Genomic DNA, 14,778 nt, shown 5'->3' on the forward strand with positions numbered 1-14,778 from the left:
CAAGCTGCCTTGCCTAATGTACTGATCAGGGAACACCTGGTCTGGAGAATATGGGCCGGTAAGATTAAGATGCTTCCTTAGATATTTACACAAATCACTAAGAATGTGTCTGAAACAAGTTGAGATTGTGTTACAAATCTGTGTAGAAATGAAAAAAAAAAAAAGGTCATGAAGAGCAAATATTTTTTAGTCTCATCATCAAAATAGGAGTGAATGAGAACATGGACAACTACGCTGGGACTCACAGGGAAATGAAGTTTCAATCCTTTGTAGGGAAAGGGCCTCCTGATCAGGGAAAGTGTGTCACCAAGTCACATCTGCGCAAAGATGCCAAGCTTCTCCTTTACTCAGATCCCCTGTTCATCAAGAATCATTCTTATCAAAAACAAATGATGTAATGTATGGTGATTAACATAACATTATTTAAAAAAAAAAAAAGAATCATTCTGACTGAAATTTTGTTTTCTTTTTCCAAGTAGTTTTTCCTCCCATGTTCCATCAAGTGAGTGATAGAATTATGAGGCTAGTTCAGTCTTTTTCATTATATATGTGTATCTGCATGTGTGTTTAAATCTCACACACACACACACACACACACACTTGCTGGTAGCAAAAGCCAGTCCTGTGTGGGTCTGGACATCATGAGTCAGCTATCTCTGGACACCAACACCCCTGCCCCAAGCTGAGGAGACCATACAAAAAAGCCTTGCAACAACACCTTCTACAAAGCAACTAAAGGACTGCAGGCAATCCAAGACAATGCCTGTCTAAAGTTTCCCTGAAACGGAATGCAAATAGGAAGTCAGTTTGGGCATCAAATGCCTATGTGACTAAGGGAAAAGTTCTGAGCAACTGTCACCTACACAAGCACACTCTCTCTAGCTGATATGGAGGCTGCTTTCAAATGAATAATGGGACCAGGCAGCTTCTCCCCTCTGCTTTCCCATGGAAACAGATTTGTGACAGTATAATTTGGAGGCAGGGGGTGGCTTCTGCTATAAGATCAGCCCTAATTTATATCAAGTTCTGTATGCTGTCGCCATATGGCTGTGGCCTCTCTTAGGACACTCACTCTGCTGGCACAGGATCAATCTCATTTACGGATCGAACCACCAAATCCGTGGATCTCAAACAGGAGCTCCTGGTATGGCCTATCTTCTCATTTCAGAAAGTTAGTCATCAATAACAGACAACACTGCTGAAAAGAGCACTAAAAAAAACACACGAAACAACAGTACAATATAAAATACTGATATTTGCTTTTATTGATTGCTGGACATCATAGTTACCAACAGGTGATTTTAGAACACAGAGAGTTTTAAAAGTACACCGGCAGAAATTATTTTAGAATGGAGTAAGTAGGTCAGCTTACCCACTTGGATAATGGAAGGAATGACTTTTATACTGCCCTAAAAATTGATACCTGTATGTTTCATTCCCAACAAAATGCATTTAACTATTTATAAAGGGGGAGCGAATGGGAGAGAAGGAGCAAGGCCAAATGAGCAAACAGAGACAAAAGCAGTAAATTCTGCAGCTAGAATTTGGGTTATCAATTTTTAGGGCAGTATAAAAGCTTGTTGAGACTGAGAAAACATGGTAAAGCTTTCTTTACACTTCACTGAAGAAAACTAAAGGCCCAGAATAATGAACTGGAAGCCTGGCCTTAGCCAGAAGCACCCTGCGACACACTCAGAATTTTCTAGTTTTGCATTTTATCTTAAAAATCTAAATCTTTTTTTCCTATTTGGTCTGTAATATATCCAAAGGAAAGCAGAAAGGCAGGATTCACTGATTTTACCTCTACGTGTGGTTTATAAAACCTTCAGGAATGGAAAAATTCAACACCCCACCACCTCCTCCATATCTTAGAATATAATTAGGAAAATGTGCCATGCTCATTGGGGGGTTTGTGTACTCCCAGGCAGAGAGTAGGAGCTTAATCAATTAGCACAATAGACAAATATGAAAACAGAAAGAATAAAGTGTAACCAGATCTAACAGGGAAGAAAATCACTCTAACTTTAACTTGTAGATTGTTTTGTGCAACTAATTGAAGTCTTCCTACAGATGCTGCCAGATTGAAAAGGGAATAACAGTGTCACATGACTTCATGGAAAAATAGCTCTCTGTCTTGAACTATCAGAGATCCAGCATTCAGCTTTCAAAGAAGAATATTCTTCCTGAACCCTTGGGGATCTATGTCTCAGAAACCAAAGACAGAAGACCACAGGGCAATGATGTAGAATGAAATAAAAGAAATATTCCATTTTAGAACACACCGAGTGAGAAATATACAGTTATGAAAAAACTTTTTCCTTAAAAAAATGAGGAACAGCGGTGCCTGGGTAGCTCAGTCTGTTAAGCATCTGCCTTCAGCTCAGGTCATGATTCCAGGGTTCTGGGAGCAAATCCTGCATCGGGCTCCCTGCTCAGTGGGAAGCCTGCTTCTCCCTCTCCCTCTGCCCTGCTGCTCCCCCTGCTTTTGCTCGCTCTCTCTCTCTCTCTGTCAAATAAATAAATATATAAAAATTTTTTTAAAAATGAGAAATATCAGGTATTAGTCAATGGGTACAGAACTGAGTGGGTCCCTAAATTTTAGTAATGTCTAGAGTCATTGAACTTGGAAATCAAGTTGGATATTATGCTTAGATATCAAGCATAATAGCTAAAACAATGACAAACTTTTACCAAAAGACTGGACTGTCCCATTCTACTTGATTTTACAGATACATACACACACACACACTCACACACACAGAAGCTGAGAATGTGACTGCAATTTGTATGAGCACTGACCATTGTTGACATGGGGGTGTAATAACTTTGTAGTAATCAGAGATGATCTTGGCCCTACAGAGAAGCTATTCACAAATTTCACCTGGATTTTCAAAGTATTTGAATAGAAACAAACAAACCAATCTCAGTTTCTCAGGGGCTAACTACTCATAACACCTTTCTTTCTTTCCACAATAGTCTATGTTGAACCTTTCCTACCCCTTAGCAGCTCCTTTGATATCCTAAAAAAGATGGCTGAAATTCACATCAAGCCATTTTGCTTTCACCTGCCAGTTTGATAAAGCAAGGAAATTTAAATACTACAATCTTATTTTTACGGTAGTTACATATAAATGAATTTCAATTATCCACATGCATGGTTTACTACATCATTCATTACACACTATTTTTTCCCAATCATTATGCTTACAATCCATGATGTCTATACTCTTCTATCCCCAGCGGAAAGCAAGGACTATTATGACTATTCTTTACTTGCCTAGACCAGGAAACCCAGCCAGCTTCAGTTTCCGTATCAGGGTAAATTTAGCCAGGGGATTTAGAGTAGCATAATGAAGTCTTCATGATTTCCAGCCTCCCTAGAGTAAAGGATGATTTGCTGCAAGTCAGTGCATAGCTGGGACTGCCATGTTCCCTCCAGCATAGTACAGCAAGAAAAGTACTGCCCTGGGAGTCAGGGACCCAGGTTCTGGTTCTTTCTCCACCACTCTCACATCCCCACAGAAGTTATATAACCTCACAGAGTCTCATGCCTCTCTGAGTCATGTCACTCTGAGTTAGTCTTTAGCTAACATCCCTTCCAGCTACAACCTTCTTTGAGTCTTCCCTCTTCTAGCTCTATGCTTTCACTGACTAAAACTTGGAAAAGTTCAACATTCATTGTTTGGAGATTTAATGGCTTTTGCAACCTCTGCCAAGCTGGGAATCACCTCCAGCTGTTCCTCCAGCTTTGGCCCTGTAGGGAGACAGTTGGAATGTTTTTTAATAAACAGGGCTAGCCCTTGGCTAAGCAGCAAATAGGTGCAATCTTTGTCTTACACTCCTCCCAACTTCCTTTATGGAATATCCTTCATGCCAGACAAGTCTCTTGTATCCCACAGAACTCAGCCCTCAGCAGTCAACAAAGCCAAAGGCAGACAATGGCTGACAGGTATTAAGATAGGATTCCAGAAACTATGTTGGAATAGAAGATACTTAGACAATAAAAAAGACCTTAAAGCATCCCCCGCATCTGTCCCTCTCTTAATCATCCCCGTGTCTTCCAGTTACTCAGACTCAAGTTTTAAGTGCTGTCCTTGATTCCTCTTTCTTTTATACCCTTCATCTGATCCATCAGCAAATCCTGTCAGCTCTACCTTGATGTGGATCCAAAATTCAACTATACTTCACCATCCCTTTTATTATTCCTCTAGTTTAAATATTTGAGGGATAGTATATAGAGGGAAATAAAATAATAAATGAAGAGAAACAGGCTGCATTTAATGTGGTAGTCAGTAGACAGTAGAAAGAACATTTTTTGGTGAAAGAACACCATATGGAGGTATATTTTATTAATATAACCTTACAGCTAGTACTGAAGGGAACATACTTCTGATCTAGCTGTGGTAACAGTCTCCTAAACAGTCTCCCTGCTTCTGCCCATGCCGTCCAACAGCCCATTCCCCCCAGCAGCCAGAATAATCCAGTTAAAAGGTAAATAAAATCATGCTCAAACCCCGTGCCCCCATGGCTTCCTAGCTCTCTAGGATTCAAAGCCAAAAATCTCAGTATGGGATTACTGGACCCTACCAACTCACTGACCTCCCTCCTTCTCACCCTTGCTTGCTCTGGCCCCACCTCCCTTGCCATTTTTTAGATACACCAGGCACACTGCTTGGGACCTTCATTCTTGTTGTCACCCCTGCTTGGAAATCCATCCCCTCAGGGCCCCACAAGACCTCCTCCCTCTGTATCTTCAAGCCTCTGTTCTAATCTGCCTTTTAGAGGCTTTCGCAGACCATCTTGTATTAAAGACTGTGCACACACACACACACACACATCCTCTCTATCCCCTTGTTCTTTTTTATGTGTTATTCTATTTATCACCACCTGATATCGTATATATTTGCTTATTATCTTTTACTTTTCCTTCTCCCTGCCCTACACCAGAGCAGAACTGTGTCTTGTTTACTGTTGGACTTCTACTGCAGGCACAGTGCCTGCCATATCCTGAGCACTCAGATATTTGTGAGATAAATGGGCTGCAGGATGGATGAATCACTCTCCAATGCAGGAAGATGTGTTGGTTCTTCCAGCTACTCTTCACAACACACCTACTACTATATTCTAGGAAGGTCACAACTAAACGATATCCAGCCCTGGTGAGACAGACTTGCTTTATTGCCTTCTTACAATAAAGCACTATATTGCTAGAAATATTTTTTCCTTGCTTCATTATCTATTTCTCCAAATGTATAAAAGTACCTTGACTGTTATGTTACTATGATCATACAATATTTCATTCAGTCTGTCTATCAAAATAGTTTCTTAGAATAAGCTTTAAGAAGGGGAGGATTTCAAGTGTTCAAACTCTGACTTCAATTATCTGAGGCCCTCGATGCCAATTCAAGGACAGGTAAACCAGTTTGTGGGAGTCTCTACCAGGAGCAAGCACTATGCTAAGAGCTTGATTAATGTTATCTCAATAAAGCTATGGTATTTACATAAATGTTCACATGAAGGTGAGATAGAATCAATTACATAAATTAAGAAACTGAAGCTGGGGGCAGTTAAAATTTTTAGCCAAAGTTTAAGTGAAAGATGAGATTCTGACTCAAATCTGAATCCAAAATCCATTCTCTTTCAATACCAGAGACAAGACATTCATACCATTCGTGGGAAAAATCATTCTTTCTTCTTCTCCTCACTCACCAGCCCACAATTAATACTCTTTGGCTAAGGATTATTTGAGGGTTTACTCTAGAGAGTGTTCTAAAGAGTCATTCCCAAGCACAAACACTACAGCCTCTGAAACCAAGCCTATCTAACATGCAAAAGTGACATCACTTTTTTCAAGGAAATGCACTTCAGCTTAGGAAAACACTCAAATACCGATGAAGACATAGCTACATATTTAATTCCATATAAGTTTAAAAACCTTTAAAACTACTATTCCAGACTAGTTTTCTGAAATAATAAAAAGAACTGATTTCCAAATATTGCGCAGTCCCCTGCAGTTCCTTCTCTCCGTAGACATTCCAGAAACCAGCCTTTCACTCAGGCACTACTTGGCAGTGCACTGGGCTATAAACAGGGAACACAACAGTGAACAGTAAGCACTATACTACTCCTGTTAAACTTAGTATTTAGTGTGGTGGGTAGACAACTATGCAATTGAGTGTTTAATTACCTTTTGGTTAAATGCTATTAAGAAGTGCAGAGTTGGGTAACTATAAAACTAATAATCCCTTCTACGGTGGTCATGGAAGGCTTCCTGGGAAAGTCATGTCTGAGCTGAGAGCTGAAGAATGAAGTGACATCTCCTAAGTGGAGGAATTGGGAAGTAGTGGCTGGGGTCAGTTTTATAGCAGAGGGAGCAGAATGGAACAAAGCTGTGAACTGGGAAGGAGCTTGACCACTTCAGGAATCAAAAGAGAGACAGTATGATTGGAAGCTAGATTTAAGAAGAGTGAGAAGAGAAAGCTGCAATGAGATGAGCTTCCAACATGGGGAGAGACCAGGTCCAGTAGAGCCTGTGAAGGATTCTGGGAAGGACCTCCAAAACAATGGCAAACTGTTTTAGGCAGGGGTGATACATTCAGATTTGCATTTTGAAGAGATCACCATTGATATAGTGTGGAGAGTGACTTAGTGGGGTGGAGGCTCATCAAATATGGGAGAGGGGATGCGGACACATATAAGTGGGCCAGTGAGGATGCAAAAGCCAGGAAAAACTATGAGTAGTAAAGAATTTGTAGAAAAGTCAATGTGTTTGAAGTATATTTATAAGGTAGGATTTTTTTTTTTAAGATTTTATTTATTTATTTGACATAGAGAGACACAGTGAGAGAGGGAACACAAGCAGGGGGAGTGGGAGATGGAAAGCAGGCTTCCCGCGGAGCAGGGAGCCCGATGCGGGGCTCGATCCCAGGACCCTGGGATCATGACCTGAGCCGAAGGCAGATGCTTAACCACTGAGCCACCCAGGTGCCCCATAAGGTAGGATTAACAGAACTTTGTGATGGGTTGGATATAAAGGATAGGAGAGAGGGAGATGTCAAAAATGACTCCCAGTTTTCTGGTAGCTGCAGTTGGGTAGATGGTGATATTCTATTTGGGGAAGGAAACACAGCAGGAATATGTTTGGGGGAGGTGGGTGAAGAGAATGAATTCAGTATTAGATTTGGACTCTCAGTTGTCCATAAGAGTCCCAGTGGGATGTTGAGTGAGTAGTTGATTATTTGAAGTCTAGAGCTTAGATGAGCTATCTGAACTTGACATTTAAATGTAGAAATAGTTGCAGTCACTTAGAGAGAGAACACAGAGTGTTAAGGGGATGGAGTCATGACAAACTAAAACATTTAAAGGTCAGGTAGAAAAGGAATGGACTAGCAAGGAAACATAACAGAATTTCTATCACATGATGCCTTCATATTACAACTCCCCTTGAAAAAGCCAGTGAGGTTGTTTACATGGCACCACTAAAGCAGGGCATATCCAGGAAGTCAGAGTAGACAATGTTTTCAACAGTTCTCTGATAGAGTCAAGACAGGTCTTTGTGAATTGGCCAAAATAAAAAATTGTTTTTGACCCACCCACAATTACATAAGGCATTGGGTTTATTTTGATCCTTATTCCTTCCAAAAACACATTTTTATTTTTTAATACTTCAACCCCAATTTTACTATTTCTACTCTTTTTTATACTATTAAAGTTCTGGCTAATTGGTATAACTTGGCAAAGTCACTAAGCCTCTTAATAAATGAAACAATACAGATACTTTCCCTAATCTCATTCTCCTCTTATTCCCAGAGGGAACACCTATTCAGAATTTTTTCTCTTCTCCTATTGAATATTCATGTTGTTTACATGGTTTTGCTATTGCACATAGCTGCAGTCATTATCTCCAAACATTTCTTCCTGTGTACATGTGCTATGGTTTCTCTAGAGTATGGACCTTTAAGTTCCAATTACTGGTCAAAGGACACATACATCTTTGAGTTTACTAGTTATTGCTAAGTCCACTGCCAAAAGACCACCAGCAATGTTGGAATTCCCATGTCTCCATATTATCACCAACACTTAAAGCATCACATTTTTCATTTTTGCCCCTCTGATGAGCATAAAATAGTTTCATTGTAAACCTAAGCATCATTTCATATTCACTTGGTTTCTCCTGTATTGCTAGATTTTTAAAAATGCATATTTTTAGGGGCACCTTGGTGGCTCAGTCAGTTAAGTGTCCAACTTGATTTCAGCTCAGGACATGATGGTCAGGGTCATGAAATCAACCCCTAAATTGGGGAGGAAAGGAATTAAATAGGTAAAAAACATGTTCAAAAGAATATGAGGATGAATCAAAAATTAACCTTGGGTTTGAGGAGTCTAAGCATCATGGTACAAAGCAAAATGAGGAATAGAAGAGGAAGAGATTTGGGGACACAGTGTCAGGATGGAGAAATGATGATAATTTCAGTTTTGTGTTTATTGAGTTTAAGGCTCACATGGAACAGCCAAGTGGAGACATTCAAGAGGCTTCTGGAATAAGGGCCTGGAATCCAGGAGACAGATCTTAGTTTGAGATGTGTGTAGGAATTATCAACTTACAAACAGAAAGTAAAGTCATGGCAGGAGGTCAGACTGCTCAGAAAGACTATGAGGATTATAAGAATAGGAAGGATGGACAGGGGGTGCCTGGGTGGCTCAGTTGGTTAAGCATCTGCTTTCAGCTTAGGTCATGATCCCAGAGTCCTGGCATTGAGCCCCTCATCAGGCTCCCTGGTCAGTGGGGAGTCTGCTTCTCCCTCCCCCTCTACCTGCCTCTCCCCCTTCTTGTGCTCTCTCTCTCTCTCTCTCTCTGTGTCAAATAAATAAATAAAATCTTAAAAAAAAAGGAAGGATGGACAGAACCCCAGGAAACAGGATCAGGATGTAGAGATTAGCCGAAGAAGAGAAACTAAAAAGGAGACCTCAGAAAGACTGGTCAGAAAAATAGGAGAAAATCCAGGAAGATATGATGCCACCAAAGGAGTCAAAAGTTTTAAACAGCAAAGAGTGACCAGTGTCAAATGGTCATGAGATCACTTAGACAAAATCAGTGAAAAGCATTGGGTAAATTTAGACACAATGTAATCATTGGTGATCTTGGAAAGATCTGTGAAGTTAGCAGCATATGGATTATCTCTAAAATAAAATATGGATATCCCTATAAAATATGGATATTTTAAGAGTATCTATGCCACAAAAAAGGCTAATTGTTCTCTTTAAAGCATACCTTTTCAGCCTATAGGCTCCACTTTTTGAGCTGAAAGAGGAATGAGTTAATAGATGACAGGTCAGGTCCCCTACAGCTCTCACAGGCTATTAAACAACTCTAAACTATCCTGTGCTTCACCCTTCCTGGACATAGCCCATACTAACTCTAATCCTTCCTTTCCATCCCCTTAACTTCTGCTTTGTGGAAACTGTGGGTCAATGGCCCTTTATATAAGGACTATTTTTTCTGAGATGTGCACTCATCTTTTGGCTTTAGTCCCTACCTACTGATAGTGAGAACATCAATGATCACCACCGAACATTGTACACACCATTGAACAGGTAGAACTGTGCACTAAGGGCAGGAATTGTGCATTTACTAATTTTGGGAATTTAGGATTCTTGAGGGCAGGAATTGTATACTTACTAATCTTGGGAAGCTAGGTCTTAGATGGTACCCAGCAAACAATAATCACTCAAACCATTTATTTGGGGAGCACTTGAGTGGTGCAGTCAGTTAAGCGTCCAACTCGGTTTCAGTTCAAGTTGTGATCTCAGGGCTGTGAGATTGGGCTCCATCTCAGGCTCTGCACTCAGCACGGAATCTGCTTCAGATTCTCTCTCCCTCTCCCTCTGCCCCTCCTGCTCATGTTCGTACTCTCTCTCTAAAATAAATAAATAAATAAATCTTAAAAAAAAACCCAAAACATTTATTTTCGGATAAATGGAGGAACTGTGACTTCACAATACTACATGGGACTCCAACAACAATAGATCTAATACTTGAAACTTTCTTACAATACAGTGATTGCAATGCTGTCAGCCCCCTGCTAGTAGTCTCACCCCTAATACCTGGCACCACAGCTTCTTCTGAAGATAATAAGCACCAAAAGGCTTGACTTAATACTTTCAGTACTGCCTGGTTTCAAAGTCCACCACGTCAAGGTAGGTGATGGACTCTACTCAAGTAATGATAGACTCAAAGACCCTAGAACTTTCTCTTACCCCAACACTATATAGGATTCACTGAATCTGGGATCATCTGTTGCTCGCCTTAGCCCTGTTTTCACTCCTATCCTGTAAGACTGAAATTCTCTTCCCCCTTTGAGAAGATGACACTCAAACTCCCAGGGCTCTTCAGAACACTTCTTAGGTTTCTCAACTTGCTCGGCAAACATGTTATGCTAAACATTCACACACAATAAAAATCCAACAATGACCATGATCTATATTTGTGTGAGCTTGTTTTTGCAAAAGCAAAACATTTTATAAACCTAACCTAATTTTCTGATTCAATAGTTAAAAGAACTTCAAAATAGATAAGCTCATGTATGTTTACCCATTTTAGTACTAGCTAATGTCACATTGAATTACGATGTTGAAATGCTATTTTACATTCTTTTATGTGTGGAATTTTAAGAGCAAGTATCATTTGTATCCATCTGTCCAATTTTTATGTCACCTCTACCAAGTTTCTTTTATTCTACATTATTTTTCTTCCTCAAAGTTCAAGTCATTCTCTTAATTTTTTTTCCTCTCAAAACAAAATAATCATTAAGCTTAATTTTTCCAGCAGAGTACATATCTGGCACCTTATTTCTTTATAGCTTTTTGCCAAGATCTAAAATCACCAATTCTCTCTGTGTACTTTTCCAGTGATTTAAAAATACATTTTTGCTGACATTTTAAAGTAATATTTATACCACTGAATTGAGTTTAAGTAAACAGACCATTACTGGCATAGTTACTATACTGTAATGTTCTTTAAGGTGTACCACACAGAAGCATTTATGTCAATGACATTCCCCAAAGGGAATGAAATCAAACACTTGCTGCCAACATAAGCATGTAAAGGTCTTATTTTCTTTATTAGATCAGGGTCAAATAAGTGGACCCAAAAGAGTTAGGCATCAGGGAACATATGTGGGTCAAATTTGGCATACCCTGAAAGTTTATGTTGAATTGAATTCAAATATCTAAAATGGCTTTTGAAAAAAGAGAAATGCTATTTCCTGGTTTTAAATAAAAAAGGCAACTTAAATCATAAGACTTCTTGGATAGGTCAATCCTTTTTCAAAAGAACCCTGAAACTCTAAGGAGTGTTTGTTTAGTTAAGCAAGGTTGGCCCAACTCTTCTAGGATCCCTGGAGGACATTTTTTTTTTTTTAAGTATTAATGCACAAGCCAACTTTGGGCCTCATGGATATGTTTGTGGCTCTCCTTGTAATAAAACAAGAATAAAAGGAGATATTTGTAGGTGATCAGAGAAGAAATGGTACATTTGAAGGAAAGGGGGAAATGAATGTATTGAACTTTTACAATATAACAAACATGGTTTAATTTATTTTTTAATTTAATTTATTATTATGTTAGTCATCATACAATACATTATTAGTTTTTGATGTAGTGATCCACCCTTCATTGTTTTCATATAACACCCAGTAATCCATGTAATATGGGCCCTCCTTAATACCCATCACCTGGTTACCCATTACCCCCCCCCCAACACACTCAGTTTGTTTCTCAGAGTCCATGGTCTCTCATGGTTCATCTCTCCCTTTGATTTTCCCCCTTCATTTTTCCCTTCCTTCTCCTAATGTCCTCCATGCTATTCCTTATGTTCCACAAATAAGTGAAACCACATGATAATTGACTTTCTCTGCTTGACTTATTCCACTTAGCATCATCTCCTCCAGTCCCATCCATGTTGATGTAAAAGTTGGGTATTCATCTTTTCTGATGGCTGAGTAATATTCCATTGTATATATGGACCACATCTTCTTTATCCATTCATCTGTTGAAGGGCATCGCAGCTCTTTCCACAGTTTGGCTATTGCGGACATTGCTGCTATGAACATTGAGGTGCATATGGCCCTTCTTTTCACTACATCTGTGTCTTTAGGGTAAATATCCAGTAGTGCAATTGCTGGGTCATAAGGTAGCTCTATTTTTAATTTTTTGAGTCACATCCACATGTTTTCCAAAGTGGCTGTACCAACTTGCATTCCCACCAACAGTGTAAGAGGGTTCCCCTTTCTCCACAACCTCTCCAACATTTCTTGTTTCTTGCCTTGTCAATTTTTGCCATTCTAACTGGTGTAAGGTGATATCTCAATGTGGTTTTGATTTGAATTTCCCTGATGGCTAATGCTGATGAACACTTTTTCATGTGTCTGTTAGCCATTTGTATGTCCTATTTGGAGAAGTGTCTGTTCATGTCTTCTGCCATTTTTTGACTTGATTATTTGTTTTTTGGGTGTTGAGTTTGAGAAGTTCTTTATAGATCTTGGATACCAGCCCTTTATCTGTAGTGTCATTTGCAAATATCTTCTCCCGTTCTGTGTGTTGCCTCTTTGTTTTGTTGACTATTTCCTTTGCTGTGCAGAAGCTTTGTATCTTGATGAAGTCCCAAAAGTTCATTTTTGCTTTTGTTTCACTAGCTTTTGGAGATGAATCTTGAAAGAAGTTGTTGTGGCCGATGTCAAAGAGGTTACTGCCTATGTTCTCCTTTAGGATTTTGATGGATTCCTGTCTCACATTGAGGTCTTTCATCCATTTTGAGTTTATCTTTATATATGGTATTAGAGAATGATCGAGTTTCATCCTTCTGCATGTGGCTGTCCAATTTTTCCAGCACCATTTATTGAAGAGACTATCTTTTTTCCATTGCATATTTTCTCCTGCTTTGTCAAAGATTATTTGACCATAGAGTTGAGGCTCCATATCTGGGCTCTCTATTCTGTTCCATTGGTCTATATGTCTGTTTTTGTGCCAGTACCATGGTGTCTTGGTGATCACTGCTTTGTAATATAGCTTGAAATGAAGCAATGTGATGTCCCCAGCTTTGTTTTTCTCTTTCAACATTTCCTTGGCAATTCAGGGTCTTTATTGATTCCACACAAATTTTAGGATTGTTTGTTCCAGCACTTTTAAAAATGTCATTGGAATTTTGATCGGGATGGCATTGAAGGTATAGATTGCTCTGGGTAGCATAGACATTATAACAATGTTTATTCTTATGATTCATGAGCATGGAATGTTTTTCCATCTTTTTGTGTCTTCTTCAATTTCTTTAATGAGTGTTCTGTAGTTCCTAGAGTATAAATTCTTTACCTCTTTGGTTAGGTTTATTCTGAGGTATCTTAAGGTTTTTGGTGCTATTGTAAATGGATGCATTGTTAGTGTATAAGAAAGCAACTGATTTATGTGCATTGATTTTGTATCCTGCCACATTACTGAATTGCACTATGAGTTCTAGTAATTTGGGGGTGGAGTCTTTTGGATTTTCCACATAAAGTATCATGTCATCTGTGAAGAGAGAGAGTTTGACTTCTTTGCCAATTTGAATATCTTTATTTCTTTTTGTTGTCTGATTGCTATTGCTAGGACTTATAGTACTATGTTGAACAATAGTGGTGAGAGTGGGCATCCTTTCCTGATCTTAAGGGAAAGGCTCTCAGCTTTTCCCCATTGAGGATTATATTCGCTGTGGGTTTTTCATAGATGGATTTTATGAACTTGAGGAATGTTCCCTCTATCCCTATACTCTGAAGAGTTTCAATCAGGAAAGGATGCTGTATTTTGTCCAATGCTTTTTCTGAATCAATTGAGAGGACCATATGGTTCTTTTCTCTCCTCTTATTAATGTGGTCTATCACATTGATTGGTTTGTGGGTTTAATTTAACTCCTAAAAGAAGTCTGTGTTTAACTATCACTGTTCCTTTATTACAGAGAATGAAACAAGCTCAGAGAACTTAAGTAACTTGTCCAAGATTGCAGAGCCGGTAAGGAGTGAAACTTCATGTAATCCCAGTCTGCCTGGTTTAGAGAACAACCTTCTTCTAATATTCTGGGGAGCAAGGGGGCCAGGGAGCCAAGGAAGCCACACCACAGAAGAATTTCATAGAGACACCTGCCTACTGTGTCCCATTTCTTTAGCAGCATATTTACAACAGCCAAAATGTGAAAGCAACCCATGTGTCCATCAGTGGATAAATGGATAAACAAAATGTGGTAAATACATAAAATTCAATATTATTCAGCCTGAAAAAGGAAGGAAGTTATGACACATGCTACAACATGGATGAAATTTGAAGACATTATATTAAGTGAGATAAATCAGCCACAGAAAGGCAAATACTGTATGATTACACTTACATGGGGTATCCAGAGGAGTGAAACTCATAGAAACAGAGAGTGGAATGGTGGTCACCAGAAGCTGGGGGGGAGGGGAGAATGGAGAGTTCTTTAATGAGTATAGAGTTTCAGTTTTACAAGATGAAAGAGTTCTGGAGATTAGTTGCACAACAATGTGAATCTACTGAGCACTACTCAGTAGTACACTTAAAATGGTTTTGATGGTAAATTTTATGTTACATATTTTTTACCACAGTTTTAAAACAAACAAACAAAAACACCCGCCTGAGTTGAGTTTCCCCCACCTTTACCAACCTTTTCACTTTCTTTTCTGCCCAGTATTATGCTCTTTTGCAGGCAGGAATTTGGGTCAGTGAGATGCAACTTCC

The 14,778-nt window shown here is 39.1% G+C and overlaps 1 pseudogene; it reads left to right on the forward strand.

Moving 5' to 3' along the window:
• The first annotated feature begins 1,043 nt into the window (after window positions 1–1,043).
• The window catches only part of LOC110582695, a 30,858-nt pseudogene continuing 17,123 nt past the window's right edge, over window positions 1,044–14,778 (forward strand).

Source organism: Neomonachus schauinslandi, chromosome 1 (genome assembly GCF_002201575.2).
Source record: "Neomonachus schauinslandi chromosome 1, ASM220157v2, whole genome shotgun sequence".
Taxonomy (NCBI): Eukaryota; Metazoa; Chordata; class Mammalia; order Carnivora; family Phocidae; genus Neomonachus; species Neomonachus schauinslandi.